Below are 18,137 nucleotides of genomic sequence, written 5' to 3'. Positions count from 1 at the left end.
TAAAGGAGAAAAAAACATATAGTAAAATGTTCTTACCTTAAAGTACTGCTGTCTAAGGACGGAGTATATAGCTTTGCAGGTCTCTGGAATTATGACCCCCAAAGCCTGCGGTGAAATGATAGCCCCGAATTTCAGGTCTTGCAAGGACCTGCCAGTGGCCAGGAATCGAAGGGTTGCAATAAGCCTTTCGTGAGCAGGTATAGCTCTGCGCAGCTTTGTATCCTGCCTTTCGATTTTAGGCCTCACCAGAGCCAACAACTCAGTGAACGTGGCATCATCCATGCGCAAGAAGTTCCGAAAGTCGTCCGGGTTGTCCTCGCGGATTTCAGAGAGAAGCACCGTGTGAGAGAGTGCATCCCTCCGCATAAGCCACTTCTTTGACCAGCAAGAGCGAAACCTCCTCCGTTTCTGCAACCTCTCCCTCTCAGCTAACAATGTGACTCCAGCAACTGCTACCATCACTTTGTAATGAAAGGGATCCATCACCAAATAAAGATGTAGCAAAGTACAGATAAAATAGCAGTATGAGAATGTTCAGCTGGTATAGACCAAACCAAACTAGGCAAACAGCATGAATGCATATATTTTAAAATGGCCGATGCTATTTATTCCCTCAATATGTCCTGCCCACTCTCCACTATGCCAGCCCTGTGTTTATTCTTTATCCAGTGACAGCCCTGTTGCCAGGTCATTATTTAATTAAACTGTCCAGTTTGGATGCTATTTATCCCCTCAATATGTCCTGCCCACTCTCCACTATTTTTGTCTGTTGCCAGGCTATTTTTTAAATCCACTGTCCAGATTGGAAGCTGAATGGTCGTTGGTCGTTGGTCTTTGGTCGTTGGTCTTTGGTCGTTGGTCTTTGGTCTTTGGTGTAGTGTATGCTCATGTCGTTTGCTCAGCTGTTCAAGGAGAGTTCAAGGGAAGTTCAAGGGAAGTCGTTGACGACGGTCGTTGACGATGTGTGCATCGTCAAGTGTGTATGGGCCTTAAGAACAGTGGAGTTAAAATATCTCACGTGGAAGGTGGTTATGCTGCTTGCTCTGGCTTCAGCCAGGCGGGTGTCGGAATTTACAGCTTTGCCGCATAAAAGCCCCTATCTGGTTTTTCATGTAGACAGGGCAGAATTGCGGACTCGTCCACAATTTCTGCCCAAGGTGGTGTCATCTTTCCATATGAATCAACCCATTGTGGTGCCTGTGGCTACAAGGGACTTGGAGGATTCCGAGTTACTAGACGTAGTGCGGGCTTTGAAGATTTATGTGGCCAGAACGGCTAAGGTAAGGAAAACGGAGTCACTGTTTATCCTGTATGCATCCAACAAGTTAGGTGCTCCTGCTTCAAAGCAAACTATTGCTCGCTGGATCTGTAACACGATTCAGCAAGCTCATGCTGCGGCTGGATTGCCGCGTCCAAAATCAATAAAGGCCCATTCCACAAGGAAGGTGGGCTCTTCTTGGGCGGCTGCCCGAGGGGTCTTGGCATTGCAACTTTGCCGAGCAGCTACTTGGTCGGGATCAAACACATTTGCAAAATTCTACAGGTTTGATACCCTAGCTGAGGAGGACCTTGAGTTTGCTCATTCGGTGCTGCAGAGTCATCCGCACTCTCCCGCCCGTTTGGGTGCTTTGGTATAATCCCCATGGTCCTTACGGAGTCCCCAGCATCCATTTAGGACGTTAGAGAAAATAAGATTTCTCTGACGTCCTAGTGGATGCTGGGAACTCCGTAAGGACCATGGGGAATAACGGCTCCGCAGGAGACTGGGCACAAAAGTAAAGCTTTAGGACTACCTTGTGTGCACTGGCTCCTCCCCCTATGACCCTCCTCCAAGCCTCAGTTAGATTTTTGTGCCCGACCGAGCAGGGTGCAATCTAGGGGGCTCTCCTGAGCTTCTTAGAAAAAGTTAGTTTTAGGTTTCTTATTTTTAGTGAGACCTGCTGGCAACAGGCTCACTGCATCGAGGGACTAAGGGGAGAAGAAGCGAACCTGCCTGCTTGCAGCCAGCTTGGGCTTCTTAGGCTACTGGACACCATTAGCTCCAGAGGGACCGAACACAGGCCCAGCCTCGGAGTCCGGTCCCAGAGCCGCGCCGCCGGCCCCCTTACAGAGCCAGAAGCAAGAAGAGGTCCGGAAAATCGGCGGCAGAAGACATCCGTCTTCAACAAAGTAGCGCACAGCACTGCAGCTGTGCGCCATTGCTCCTCAGGCACACTTCACACTCCGGTCACTGTGGGTGCAGGGCGCTAGGGGGGGGCGCCCTGAGCATCAATATAAACACCTTGGCTTGCGAAAATACACCACATATAACCCGCAGGGCTATATGGATGTATTTTAACCCCTGCCAGAATTCAGCAAAAAGCGGGAGAAAAGTCAGCCGAGAAGGGGGCGGAGCCTATCTCCTCAGCACACTGGCGCCATTTTCCATCACAGCTCCGCTGGAAGGACATCTCCCTGACTCTCCCCTGCAGTCCTGCACTACAGAAAAGGGTAAAAAAGAGAGGGGGGGGGCACTAATTTGGCGCAGTTTGATAATATCAGCAGCTATAAGGGAAAAACACATTATATAGTGGTATTCCTGTGTATATATAGCGCTCTGATGTGTGCTGGCATACTCTCCCTCTGTCCCCCCAAAGGGCTAGTGGGGTCCTATCAGAGCATTCCCTGTGTGTGTGTCGGTACGATTGTGTCGACATGTTTGAGGAGGAAAATTATGTGGAGGCGGAGCAATTGCCTGTAATAGAGATGTCACCCCCTAGGGAGTCGACACCTGAGTGGATGGGCTTATGGAAGGAATTACGTGACAGTGTCAGCTCTTTACAAAAGACAGTTGACGACATGAGACAGCCGGCTACTCAGCTTGTGCCTGTCCAGGCGTCTCAAAGGCCATCCGGGGCTCTAAAACGCCCGTTACCTCAGATGGCAGACACAGACGCCGACACGGATACTGACTCCAGTGTCGACGATGAAGAGACGAATGTGACTTCCAGTAGGGCCACACGTTACATGATTGAGGCAATGAAAAATGTTTTACATATTTCTGATAATACCCTTTTTAGTGGTACTTGTATTATGTTTGGTGAGAAAAAACTGCCTGTAGTTTTTCCTGCATCTGAGGAATTAAATGAAGTGTGGGTTTCCCCCGATAAAAAACTGATAATTCCTAAAAGGTTATTGGCATCATACCCTTTCCCGCCAGAGGATAGGGCACGTTGGGAAACACCCCCTAGGGTGGATAAAGCGCTCACACGCTTGTCTAAACAGGTGGCACTACCCTCTCCTGAGACGGCCGCCCTTAAGGAACCTGCTGACAGAAAGCAGAAAAATATCCTAAAATGTATATACACTCACACGGGAGTTATAATGCGACCAGCAATCGCCTCAGCCTGGATGTGCAGTGCTGGGGTGGCTTGGTCGGATTCCCTGACGGACAATATTGATACCCTAGACAGGGACAGTATATTACTGACTATAGAGCATTTAAAAGATGCATTTCTATATATGCGTGATGCACAGAGGGATATCTGCCGACTGGCATCAAGAGTAAGTGCGCTGTCCATTTCTGCCAGAAGAGGGTTATGAACACGACAGTGGTCAGGGGATGCGGATTCCAAAAGGCATATGGAAGTATTGCCTTATAAAGGGGAGGAGTTATTTGGGGTAGGTCTATCAGACCTGGTAGCCACGGCAACTGCTGGGAAATCCACATTTTTACCCCAGGTAGCCTCTCAACATAAGAAGACGCCGTATTATCAGGCGCAGTCCTTTCGACCCCATAAGGGCAAGCGGGCAAAAGGTTCCTCTTTTCTGCCCCGTGGCAGAGGGAGAGGGAAAAGGCTGCAGCAAACAGCCAGTTCCCAGGAACAGAAGCCCTCTCCCGCCTCTGCCAAGTCCTCAGCATGACGCTGGGGCTTTACAAGCGGACTCAGGCACGGTGGGGGCCCGTCTCAAGAGTTTCAGCGCGCAGTGGGCTCACTCGCAAGTGGACCCCTGGATCCTTCAGGTGGTATCTTAGGGGTACAAATTGGAATTCGAGACGTTTGCCCCTCGCCATTTCCTAAAGTCTGCTTTACCGACGTCTCCCTCCGACAGGGAGGCGGTATTGGAAGCCATTCACAAGCTGTATTCCCAGCAGGTGATAATCAAGGTACCCCTCCTGCAACAGGGAAAGGGGTATTATTCCACGCTGTTTGTGGTACCGAAGCCGGACGGCTCGGTGAGACCGATTGTAAATCTAAAATCCTTGAACACTTACATACAGAGGTTCAAATTCAAGATGGAGTCACTCAGAGCAGTGATTGCGAACCTGGAAGAAGGGGATTATATGGTGTCTCTGGACATCAAGGATGCTTACCTCCATGTCCCAATTTACCAAGGGTACCTCAGGTTTGTGGTACAGAACTGTCACTCTCAGTTTCAGACGCTGCCATTTGGATTGTCCACGGCACCCCGGGTCTTTACCAAGGTAATGGCCGAAATGATGATACTCCTTCGAAGGAAGGGAGTTTTAGTTATCCCTTACTTGGACGATCTCCTGATAAGGGCAAGATCCAGGGAACAGTTGGAAGTCGGGGTAGCACTTTCTCAGGAAGTGTTGCGGCAGCATGGTTGGATTCTCAATATCCCGAAGTCACAGCTGGTCCCGACGACACGTCTTCTGTTCCTGGGAATGATTCTGGACACGGACCAGAAAAAGGTGTTTCTTCCAGTGGAAAAAGCCGAGGAATTGTCATCTCTAGTCAGAGACATCCTAAAACCAGGAAAAGTGTCAGTACATCAATGCACACGAGTCCTGGGAAAAATGGTAGCCTCGTACGAGGCGATACCATTCGGACGGTTCCACGCAAGGACGTTCCAGTGGGACCTGTTAGACAAATGGTCCGGGTCCCATCTCCAGATGCAACAGCGGATAACCCTGTCGGCAAAGACCAGGGTGTCGCTGCTGTGGTGGCTGCAGACGGCTCATCTACTAGAGGGCCGCAGATTCGGAATACAGGACTGGGTCCTGGTGACCACGGATGCCAGCCTTCGGGGCTGGGGGGCAGTCACACAAGGAAGAAATTTCCAGGGGCTGTGGTCAGCTCAGGAGATATCGCTGCATATAAATATTCTGGAGCCAAGGGCCATCTTCAATGCCCTAAGTCAGGCAAGACCCCTGCTTCACAACCGGCCGGTGCTGATACACGCCCATGTAAACAGACAGGGCGGCACAAGAAGCAGGAGGGCAATGGCAGAAGCCACAAGGATTCTCCGATGGGCAGAGAATCATGTATTAGCACTGACGGCAGTGTTCATTCCGGGAGTGGACAACTGGGAAGCAGACTTCCTCAGCAGGCACGACCTCCACCCGGGAGAATGGGGACTTCATCCAGAAGTCTTCCAGATGCTGGTAAACCGTTGGGAAAAACCACAGGTGGACATGATGGCGTCCCGCCTCAACAAGAAGCTAAAAAAGTATTGCGCCAGGCCAAGAGACCCTCAGGCGATTGCTGTGGACGCTCTAGTGACACCGTGGGTGTACCAGTCGGTTTATGTGTTTCCTCCTCTGCCTCTCATACCCAAGGTACTGAGAATAATAAGAAGGCGAGGAGTGAGAACTATTCTCGTGGCTCCAGATTGGCCAAGAAGAGCTTGGTACCCGGAGCTTCAAGAGATGCTCGCAGAGGACCCTTGGCCTCTGCCGCTCAGACAGGACCTGCTGCTGCAGGGACCTTGTCTGTTCCAAGACTTACCGCGGCTGCGTTTGACGGCATGGCGGTTGAACGCCGGATCCTAAAGGAAATGGGTATTCCGGAGGAAGTCATCCCTACCCTGATCAAGGCCAGGAAGGATGTCACCGCAAAGCATTATCACCGCATTTGGCGAAAATATGTTGCTTGGTGTGAGGCCAGGAAGGCCCCAACGGAGGAATTTCAACTGGGTCGTTTCCTACATTTCCTGCAAGCAGGTGTGACTTTGGGCCTCAAATTGGGGTCCATTAAAGATTTCGGCCCTGTCGATTTTCTTCCAGAAAGAACTGGCTTCGCTACCTGAAGTTCAGACTTTTGTCAAGGGAGTGCTGCATATTCAGCCTCCTTTTGTGCCCCCAGTGGCACCTTGGGATCTCAATGTGGTCTTGGAGTTTCTAAAATCACATTGGTTTGAGCCACTTAAGACCGTGGATTTAAAATATCTCACGTGGAAAGTGGTCATGTTGTTGGCTCTGGCCTCGGCCAGGCGTGTGTCAGAATTGGCGGCTTTGTCCTGTAAAAGCCCCTATCTGATTTTCCATATGGATAGGGCAGAATTGAGGACTTGTCCTCAGTTTCTTCCTAAGGTGGTCTCAGCGTTTCACTTGAACCAACCTATTGTGGTGCCTGCGGCTACTAGGGACTTGGAGAATTCCAAGTTTCTGGACGTAGTCAGGGCCCTGAAAATATATGTTTCCAGGACGGCTGGAGTCTGGAAGACTGACTCGCTGTTTATCCTGTATGCACCCAACAAGTTGGGTGCTCCTGCTTCTAAGCAGTCTATTGCGCGCTGGATTTGTAGCACTATTCAGCTGGCGCATTCTGCGGTGGGATTACCGCAGCCTAAGTCAGTAAACGCCCACTCCACAAGGAAGGTGGGCTCATCTTGGGCGGCTGCCCGAGGGGTCTCGGCTTTACAACTTTGCCGAGCTGCTACTTGGTCAGGGGCAAACACGTTTGCAAAATTCTACAAATTTGATACCCTGGCTGAGGAGGACCTGGAGTTCTCTCATTCGGTGCTGCAGAGTCATCCGCACTCTCCCGCCCGTTTGGGAGCTTTGGTATAATCCCCATGGTCCTTACGGAGTCCCCAGCATCCACTAGGACGTTAGAGAAAATAAGATTTTACTCACCGGTAAATCTATTTCTCGTAGTCCGTAGTGGATGCTGGGCGCCCATCCCAAGTGCGGATTGTTCAATACTTGTAAATAGTTATTGTTACAAAAAATTCGGGTTGTTATTGCGAGCCATCTATTCAGAGGCTCCTTTTTTGTTATCATACTGTTAACCGGGGTTCCTATCACGAGTTACATGGTGTGATTGGTGTGGCTGGTATGAGTCTTACCCGGTATTCAAAAATCCTTTCTTATTGTGTCAGCTCTTCCGGGCACAGTGTCCTAACTGAGGCTTGGAGGAGGGTCATAGGGGGAGGAGCCAGTGCACACCAGGTAGTCCTAAATCTTTCTTAGAGTGCCCAGTCTCCTGCGGAGCCTGTCTATTCCCCATGGTCCTTACGGAGTCCCCAGCATCCACTACGGACTACGAGAAATAGATTTACCGGTGAGTAAAATCTTATTTTTTTAGGACACTGGTGACTCTTTTTCTGACGTCTGTGTACATTTTCGGTGTTGCCTGCCTACAGAAATGGAACCTAGATGGTATTTGGTACCGGGGACACAGTACCTCAATCAAGTCTCTAGTTGCCTCTGAATTAACGGTGGATACCGGAACCACGTTTCTCACCGCCCAGGCTGCCAAGGCCTGAGTTATCCGCTTTGCAGCAGGATGACTGCTGTGATATTTCATCTTCCTCGCAAAGGACTGTTGGACAGTCAATTGCTTACTGGAAGTAGTACAAGGGGTCTTCCGACTTCCCCTCTGGGATGACGATCGACTCCCAGCAACAACAGCAGCGCCAGCAGCAGTAGGCGTTACACTCAAGGATGCATCAGAGGAATCCCAGGCAGGAGAGGACTCGTCAGACTTGACAGTGACATGGCCTGCAGGACTATTGGCTCTCATGTCTAAGGAGGAAATTGACACTGAGGGAGTTGGTGGTGTGGTTTGCAGGAGCTTGGTTACAAGAGGAAGGGATTTAGTGGTCAGTGGACTGCTTCCGCTGTCACTCAAAGTTTTTGAACTTGTCAATGACTTGTGATAAATGCGCTCCAAGTGACGTATAAGGGAGGATGTTCCTAGGTGGTTAACGTCCTTACCCCAACTTTAAAAAAAGGCAACACACGGCTTGACACCAGTTGTCCGCATTTCTGTTGAAATAATTCCACACCGAAGAGGTGATTTTTTTTGTAATTTGACCAGGCATGTCAATGGCCATCTTCGTCGCACGGACAACAGGTGTCTCCCCGGGTGCCTGACTTAAACAAACCACCTCACCATCAGAATCCTCCTTGTCAATTTCCTCCCCAGCGCCAGCAACACCCATATCCTCATCCTGGTGTACGTCAACACTGACATCTTCAATTTGACTATCAGGAACTGGACTGCGGGTGCTCCTTCCAGCACTTGCAGGGGGCGTGCAAATGGTGGAAGGCGCAAGCTCTTCCCGTCCAGTGTTGGGAAGGTCAGGCATCGCAACCGACACAATTGGACTCTCCTTGGGGATTTGTGATTTAGAAGAACGCACAGTTCTTTGCTGTGCTTTTGCCAGCTTAAGTCTTTTTTTCTAGCGAGAGGATGAGTGCTTCCATCCTCATTTGAAGCTTAACCACTAGCTATGAACATAGGCCAGGGCCTCAGCCGTTCCTTGCCACTCCGTGTCGTAAATGGCATATTGGCAAGTTTATGCTTCTCCTCAGACGCTTTTAATTTTGATTTTTGAGTCATTTTACTGAACTTTTGTGTTTTGGATTTTACATGCTCTCTACTATGACATTGTGCATCGGCCTTGGCAGACGACGTTGATGGCATTTCATCGTCTCGGCCATGACTAGTGGCAGGAGCTTCAGCACGAGGTGGAAGTGGATCTTGATCTTTCCCTATTTTTTTAACCTCCACATTTTTTGTTCTCCATATTTTTAATGTGTGGAATTATATGCCAGTATCAATAGCAATGGCCTACAACTATATATACTGCGCACAACTAAAAGCCACCACAGGTATACAATGTAGATGGATGGATAGTATACTTAATAGATGACGAGTGACGACACAGAGGTAGGTAGGTACAGCAGTGGCCTACCGTACTGCTATATACAGTATAATTGACCTGGTGGACACTGTCAGCAAACTGCTAAACTAGGATTAAAAAAAAGGCACCACAGGAGTGTTTTTCAGGCAGACAAACGTATACTGGTGGTCACTGTCAGCAAAACTGTGCACTGTACTCCTGCTATAGCTGCTCCCCAGTCACAATTAAGCATTGTGAGCACTCAGCACAGATATACCATGCAGCACACTGAGCACAGATATGATATGGAGCGTTTTTTTCAGGCAGAGAACGGATAAAAAAACTGGTGGTCACTTATCAGCAAAACTCTGCACTGTACTCCTCCTAACAGCTGCTCCCCAATCCTCCCCACAATTATAGTAAAATAATAAACAAGCAATCAGATCAATCAACTGTCTCGTATTAGTACGGAGAGGACGCCAGCCACGTCTTCTCCCTATCAATCTCAATGCACGTGTGAAAATGGCGGCGACGCGCGGCTGCTTATATAGAATCCGAATCTCGCGAGAATCCGACAGCGGGATGATGACGTTCGGGCGCGCTCGGGTAAACCGAGCAAGGCGGGAAGTTCTAACCTGCCTCGGACCCGTGTAAAAATGGTGAAGTTTGGGGGAGTTCGGATTCCGACGAACCGAACCCGCTCATCTCTACATGGTACAGACTCCTCTGAGGAAGACACCTCCACAACCTCCAAAACATTTTGTTCTGACATGACACTGACCAGTGATACTGAGCAGTGATGATACTACTGAGCAGTGATACTGAACACTGATAATACTGAGAACTGACACTGAGCAGCACGAATGCAGCACAAGGCACTGAGCACTGACCAGTGATACTGAGCACTGATGATACTACTGAGCACTGATACTACTGAGCGGTGATACTGAGAACTGACAGCAGCACGATGCAGCACAAGACAGCACTGACCAGTGATACTGAGAAGTGATACTGAGAACTGACAGCAGCACGATGCAGCACAAGACAGCACTGACCAGTGATACTGAGAAGTGATACTGAGAACTTGACACTGAGCAGCATGATGCAGCAAAAGACACTGAGCACTGATGATACTACTGAGAACTGACACTGAGCAGCACGATGCAGCACAAGACACTGTATTAGTATTAGTGAGCAGCACAAAAGCACTCTGGAATTGTCACCCCCCAGATACCACTGTGACTGGATTGATGACCGATGCAGTCCCAGGACACTACTACCACAGCACCCTATAGCAGCAAGATGCAGTACAAGACACTGTACAAGTATTAGTATTACTGAGCAGCACGATGCAGCACAAGACAATGGTGGTCATTCCGAGTTGTTCACTAATTTTTACGTTCGCACAAGGCAAACGCAAAACTGCAAACACGTTGCAAAATTGCGAACATGCGCACACAACGTAATTTTGCAATCACGTACGCAGCAATACACAAAGTAAGCGTATGCCAAATGACATTGCAAAAATGCGCTTCTAACGCATTTCTACAAACTGCATTGTAAACATCACACCTCATCCTACATGTGCTCAACCTTCGCAATATTGCACATGATCTGTTCTTTTGCTAGAAAACGCACAGCAATTTTTTTTTAAACACCTTTTGAGTTCTAACTCTTCAACCCTTCCTCAATTAATTAGTGTAATGATTTATAATGGTCTTGAACAATTAAGTCTTCAAAGATTTCCTGAAGATCACTTTGTAGGCATAATTGTCCATTAACATTTTGTTTTAAAAATAATTGTTATAGGTATTGAAACTGAGCATTATCCATGCCTGGCCTAATGTTAAATTCCTGCTTTTTGTGCAGAGGTGTAGTGTGTGTGTAAATGTGTTTCGATGTTTTCCAAAACAATCAGCTCCTAACTGTCATACATCAGTCTGTGCTTTTTTTTACTTTACATTTTTTTTTCTTTAAACAAAATAACAATTTTCTAACCAAAAAACTTCTGGAGCTCCTCCACATCACAGAGCAAGGCCCTGAGATTGCCATTTAGGCGTGCCAGAATGGCAGTAATTGTGGCAAAGAGAAAAATTACATTAAATATTATACAAGCAAGGCACAAAGCACACTTTACTGGCAAAGTAACTACATCATGGTTGCAGTAGCAGGGCAACACATACAAGCATGCTCAGCAATGTATAAAAATAAAAAACATGTTCAAAGTGTAGCACACCATGCTGCGTTTCATTCACATCTGGAGTGACCCAAACTTGCCTTTTTTGGGGTTGGCCCTGCCTCAGCACACTGCATCTCGGCATCTTCAGAAGGACTACATATACTAGCATGCCCACACTCCCTGAAAGCCTACCTTACTACATAAGGTGAGACAGGTTTTGTTATGTTTTGTCAAACAACATTTTTGAAGTCACACTTTAAAGACACATGTTCCCAGACTTGGACTGACACACACAGGTACAGGGGAAAGCACCAGTGGCCCTAATGTCATGCATGAACAGCCTAAGGATCAAGTCCAGACTGTGCTCTTGACTGTTGCATTTTGGTGGTCCAAACATTGTCGACCCACACACTGTCGATCTAATGATCCACACCCCTTACATGTTACACTGTATATTTTAAGTTTGTTTTTGGAACACACTATTGTTAGGCAGTCATTTTTGTGCGCTTTAGATGGTTAACAGGCTCTGTAGGTCGACATGTGCTAGTTCTACATGTCACAAGCTCAACATGTTATTTATGGATACATGACAAATGTTGTTTTTTTGACACTTCACGCGCCACGTGTATTCCAATTGCAATGGAAATTGCTTACGATGTAAGCGGTAGTGTAGCGAGTCACCTTGTCCTAAGCCTGGCAAACAAAATAAAGCATGCGAGGGGACTGCGCAAAAATTGGGGTACCCAGGCACTCTTAAAAAAGGACAACATATCAAAACACCCTCAGGTCTAACTTTTTATCTGACAACCTAGCACATATAAACCCTGTTGTCCGGCAACTCTGTCGACCTAATGACTGTCGACCTAGAGTGGACATCCTAAACATTGTAGACCTAGACACTGTCGATCTAATGATCCACAACAAATGTAAATGCAACATCCATACCATGATGAAGAAGACAAGCAATTTTCCGTGGGCCAAGATTGGCCCCAGTACAACACTGCATGTAATTGTAATTGAAGTTAAACTAGCTAACAAATACATTTGTAATTTAAAAAAACTTATCATCTTCCACATGTCGGTGGGGAAGGAGGATGGATTGGGGAAGGAGGATGGATGGGTGAGGTGTTTAGAGAGGGTGGGTCTGATTGAGAGGGGGAGGGGGGTTGAGAGGTGGGTTGGTCCAGAGAGGGGGAGGGAGGCTGAGAAGGGGCTTGGGCCAGAGAGGGGGTGGGGGGCTGAGAGGTGGGTTGGTCCAGAGAGGAAGAGGGGGGCTGAGAGGGGGATTGGGCCAGAGAGGGGATGGGGGTCTTAGAGGGGGCTTTGGCCAGAGAGGAGTAGGGGAGTTGAGATGGAGATTGGGAAAGGGAGGGTGAGGTGGGCTCAGAGGGAGTTTGGGAAAGAGTTGGTGAGGGGGTTTGAGAGGGGGAGGATGCAGATTAAGGGGAGGAATGAATTACGGATTGGGGCTGTTGAGGTGGTGACTGTGTTTGGGGTGGGGAGGCAGTTGGCGGAGTACGTTCTTCCTCTCGCCTACGCCGTTGTGCTTTACCTAGGAACAAAATGAATTAAAAAAAATTTACCAAGCATGTTCCATGTTTTTTTTTAAACTTTATATTATTTCAAATATTTTTTACAAAATTTTTCAAGCCAACAGCCTGTGTTCTGACTCACCACACCACTAATCATTATCCCCTAAGCACTCTGCTTCCCAGTATGTCCTGCAAGCCCTAAGCACACGCACTCTAAACTGGTTAAGTTTTGTATGTATTGGGTACTTTAGTGTAATACTATGGTGTAATTTGCATAGTGTATTTTGTGTTAGTGCTAATAATCTCAGTTAATTACTCGAACACATTGTAATGCGTTTAACTTACTGCGTCTGCGGATTTGCTAATGTCCGCCGTGTCCGGGTTCGCATCCGCAATATGCGACGGATCTCCGCGTAGGCCGCACGCTTGACCCGATTTGGGACGTACAGTCCCGTGTGGCCTATGCAGCGGTCCATAAGCGCAGTGAGCACCCGCAGTGAGCGGTGGCTGAACGTGGATGCTCGCATGGTGCCTATGACGTTTTCCTTACATGGGCATATATTTATAGTGTGTGGTCGTATTTCATTGGTTGAAATGTCATGGTGTCATCTTTATTTAACTTTATTGATCTGTGTACAATATGTTACATACATTTGTTGTGCTCCTTTTTAGTTCGCAACAGCGATTATTCACAGCAGACACTGCACCCAAAATAAAAAACATTTAACACTACAAAACCAACATTTGCTTCCTTTTTGGTTTTAGAGTAAATGACAAATAGACATAACTTTCTAAGGATCACATTTCTCTCTCTCTCTCTCTATATATATATATATATATATCTATCTATCTATCTATCTATATATATATATATATATATATATATATATTTATTTATTCGGGATCACTAAAAATGCTAAATTTCCAAAATACAATCCACACACACACAGACAAAGAGAAAATGCTAAAGACAGAGATAGTTTGATACAGTTAACTCACCACATTTTGCTGGACGAATCAGCTACACAAGTCATAAAGTTGATTTATTTTGTGCAGATGTTGTGGCATTTGGTTGGTTAACAAACAAAAGGAGTTCTTAAGTTCTTAAAATAAAAGGAGTTCTTAAAATAAAAATAAAAAAAGTTAAGGGTGGTGTGACTACGAATTTGTTAACACAATTAAACATTATGAAATTATTAATTTAAAAAAAAAAACAATTTGCACTTGCACAACTGCATATAATCAAACAGAATGGAACAGTAATCCCAATGTTGAAAAATAGCACATCTAAATACAGATGTTAAGGATAACAGTACACAAAAAAACAGTTCTCAGGCACTTTTTCAACAACTCAGAAAACAATAACACACTTGCAAATTAACAAACCTACAAAAAACACAAAATAACAAAAAAAATACACGTAAACACAAACAACCCCCCCCCCCACCATTTAAAGTATATTACTATCATAACATAAGCATACCTGCAATACTCCTGTACAATTCTAGCCCTTACGGGTGACTTTGCTGGCTTTCGGACCCACCACGGAAGGCCCGTCCAACCCCTGGCTCCTCATCCGGCAATTCCTCCGACTGTGAAGCACAAGGCGACTCCTTACAGCAATATTATGTAGTATACATAACACAGGACCACGATTTTACTTACCATCTCCGGCGAATACATGATGTCGCCACCACTGCGGTGGAGCATACTAAACCGCCCTTCAAGAACCCCAATCGTGCACTCCACCAGCTGTCTAGTGGCAGTAAGCGCGGAATTAAATGCCGACTGTGGCCCTGGCCTGGGTTTGCTGTAAGGAGTCATGAGCCAGGGGGTGCAAGGATATCCATGATCTCCTGTTTAAGATTTTGGGGAATTTTTTTTTTTTAAATGTATTTCGTACAATATGAGTGCTATAAAACAAAAACAAAAAAAACACTCACCCAATAGCCACATGTCTTGACCTTCCATCATTCTTAATCTTTGCCAGATCCCTGATTGCCAAATCACATGCGAGTCATGGGAATTCCCAGGGAGCATAGCATTCAGGGACAGGATCTGGAGGGATTGGCCACAAACAACCATGACATTCAGAGAATGAAACAGTTTCCTGTTTCTATAGATTTCTTCATTATGTTTTGGTGCAAAAATGGCAACATGTGTCCCATCCACAACCCCAATAACGTGTGGGAAGTGACTACCCCCTTCCTGAAATTGCCACTTCACCACAGCCAGGGCACCAGCATCCAAAGGCATTGATATGAACTGCTTCACTCTGGTGAGGAAAGCATTGATGACACGTCACAGGACCTTACTGAACTGGCCCTGCGACATGCTGGAACGATCCTGTGGCCAAAAAATGTAACACAGCAAGGAATTGTGTCAATGCTGGTATTGCTGTAGGATACCTAATTGATTGTTCTAGATCTCTCTCTATTATGGAGAGAGTGTCTAGGATGATATGAGGGGGCAGCCTGTATCTGCGCAAAGCCACATCATCAGGCATCCCAAAAAGGGTGACACGGGTACGGTAAATTGGTGGCCTTGCATGCCTCCGCCTCCGTTGCCTTGGAGGATGAGGAGCCGGTTGGGGTGGGAGGGCTTCCGCAGCCACATATATGGCCATCTGCATCTTCAAATGAAGGTACCAAACATTAAAAAACACAATCATTTAACAACACACGTTGCAACAAAAAATTCTGGCTATGGCAGTTCAAACACTTACTTCAGGAGCGTATTCCATATCTTCATGTTGAAAAACCAGAACAAATACCATATAAATTTAAAATAAAGAAAATTATCCTATGTAGCTACAACATTGTTTTACATGTCGTCCCCCCCCCCCCAAAAAAAAAAAAAATACAACACAGGAACAAATATTCAATTACTAGTTTGACAAACTGTAAATTATCCGATTAACCTACAAAGTATGGACTACTACAAAATAAAACTAACAAATTAAGCAAGCAATGGCAAGGACATTCAACTTACAAACTAATCGATTAGTTCCGCAAAGGAAGAACAAAACAAACTGCCTACTTTGACACACAATCATTTAAAAAAAAAATAGGTTAAAGAATATCACTCTGAGAATAGGCCCAAAAACACTGTAACCCCTCCAACACCAGCCCACCATTGAAGAGGCTGCTTACCTGCTCAGAAAAAAACAACCTCAGTTCAGGTGAAAGTAAAACTGGCCTACTTTGGCACTTCCCAAATCCAAAGCAAAATAAAGAGCAACCTACAGGAGACCGAAAAATATGATTTTACAAATCTGCAGATTTCAAACATGAAAAAAATATTTGCTTACATAGCAACAAACAGCTGCCAGTTGTGATTTTCACATCACAGAAGCCAGTACTGTGGTTCCCCCATCTACTGGCCAAAGAAAATATAAAATAAATGTAAAATATGTTGTTGTCAACCCCCAGCCACAGGATACCACTGTTGGTCAAACTGAGGCAGATTCTTGGCACAATACACAAACCCAAACATACACAGCACGCTAGGAAGAGGAAGATGGTTCAAGCGTACAGGAAAAAAGCTCACAGGCTACAAACCAAAAGAATAATCTGTATGTGCATATAAGGAACAGTCAAAGTAAAAAGAACTTAACAATTACGTCAGTGGATGAACTTAAATAGCATTGTAGGGTCCCCTGGCATATTGCATCAAGTTACCATCCAAGTTGCAACATATTTAAACCAATCTGAGGCCCAGCACTCCTATTCACTACGTTACTTAGCTGGTTGCCCGCAGTAAGATAACTTGTAGGATACAGCAGACAGCGGCACTCCAATCAATGAAGACAACAACACGAGGTGTATATCAACATTTCAATGCCTAAGTATGCGGCATTTTCATGAGGACTAACAGACAATAGTGCAAGTCTACATAGGACACCCAGTTATCAACAATGGCGGAACCACACACCTGGCCGGAGGCACCCATTGAATGATGTCATCATGCCGGTAACACGCATAAGAGGCCAACAGTAAATGTTGGAGCTAAGGTTGATCAGAGAAAATAAGGAGAATTTAGAATAAGTACCCAAGAGTCTATTCCTGGTACCCAACTTTATAGGAATGGTTATACATACCGATCAGGCGAGTATAATACTGAACTTTTATTAATTCTGCTGGCCAACGCACAGACTTGAGTAAACAGTCTATCAAAAGGACAACACCTAAAGGAGGGTTGTATATGAAGATTATTAGGACTTTCAGGAATTAAGAGCATTTTAACAGTTTTAGTCAAAGAGGGTGTATAAACTATTGAACTCTACTAATGTATTATGAGGCATCAAACCATTAACAGCAAAAACAATGTACCATCATACAGAGTATACGAGAGAGAATGAATAATACAATAATATTTACTAACATATGGGGACAGTGTAAAAACAATTTCAAGTAAGTAGTACTCTCAATGGGAAGGATGTGTTCCTCTCAAAGTTCAGTAAATGAATGAGGCTAAACTATGGAGCTGGTATTTAATCCTCCAGAGGGATGACCTCACTTCCTCCCCAGTGGTTAAATAGGGTCATGTGATAAATGCACTAAAGTGAACTAGTAAAGTCATTACAGGCTCTTTCCATATGGTGTGTGAACCTATGGGAGAGCGTTTATACCTTTTTATGTTATATGGAAATGTTTAGCTAAAGAGAAAATGCTGGTGGAACGCACTTCCAGATTGCGTTCCACTGGGATTGAGGTAGCAAAAAAGCGCTTGGGGTGTAAGTGGCTTCAGAATAGTAGGTATTAAGCTTAGGGGAGCTTAATCGGTAAACATAGCTGGGGACATACAGGTGGAACGCACTAATCTGTAAACATATGCAAGGACACATACAGGTGGAACGCACTTCCGGTATGCGTAAACTTCCGGTATGCTTCCCAGTCATGCCCAGAGGTCCACCTCACCAGTTGTGCCTAGTCGCAGACTGAGCCACGTTTAGCATGGCTCCATCTGTAATAGGTGACTGGGGACTGGCACAGCGAGCTGTGTGGTGCAACACTATAATATAAAGTGTGTTTGCAGTAAGAAAAGTGTTTACGGTGTGCAATTTCTACATAGGAGAAAAATACCTATAAGGCAGGGCTGGCCAAACCGGTCCTCGAGATCTACCAACAGTTCATGTTTTCCAGGCCTCCTGGAGATCTGTAGAATTGTCAGTTAGGAATGAATGCAGTACATCTTAATTAGTAATGACTACACCTGTGCACCAGCTAGGTGATCTGGAAAATGTGTACTGTTGGTAGATCTCGAGGACTGGTTTGGCCAGCCCTGCTATAAGGTATTTGTGTATACAATAGTACTTGTGGCTGTAATAGAAAGACCTCATAGTTACCCCCTCAATGGGATAGATTATATAGGTGTGTAATAAATCTACCTAAAAAACATTTAGGAAAAAATGGGGATACTGCACCAATCAGAAATAAGGTAAAGGGCTAATAGGTACAGTATTATAAGGGCCCGAACATCAGTTTTTTCAATGTATCCATATATACAGAAAGTTAATGAAATATTCTTGTACTATAAAAGACAATAAATATTAGCATTATACTACTGTA

The sequence above is a fragment of the Pseudophryne corroboree genome, chromosome 4 (genome assembly GCF_028390025.1).
Source record: "Pseudophryne corroboree isolate aPseCor3 chromosome 4, aPseCor3.hap2, whole genome shotgun sequence".
Lineage (NCBI taxonomy): Eukaryota > Metazoa > Chordata > Amphibia > Anura > Myobatrachidae > Pseudophryne > Pseudophryne corroboree.
Note: the sequence above shows the minus strand (reverse complement) of the source record.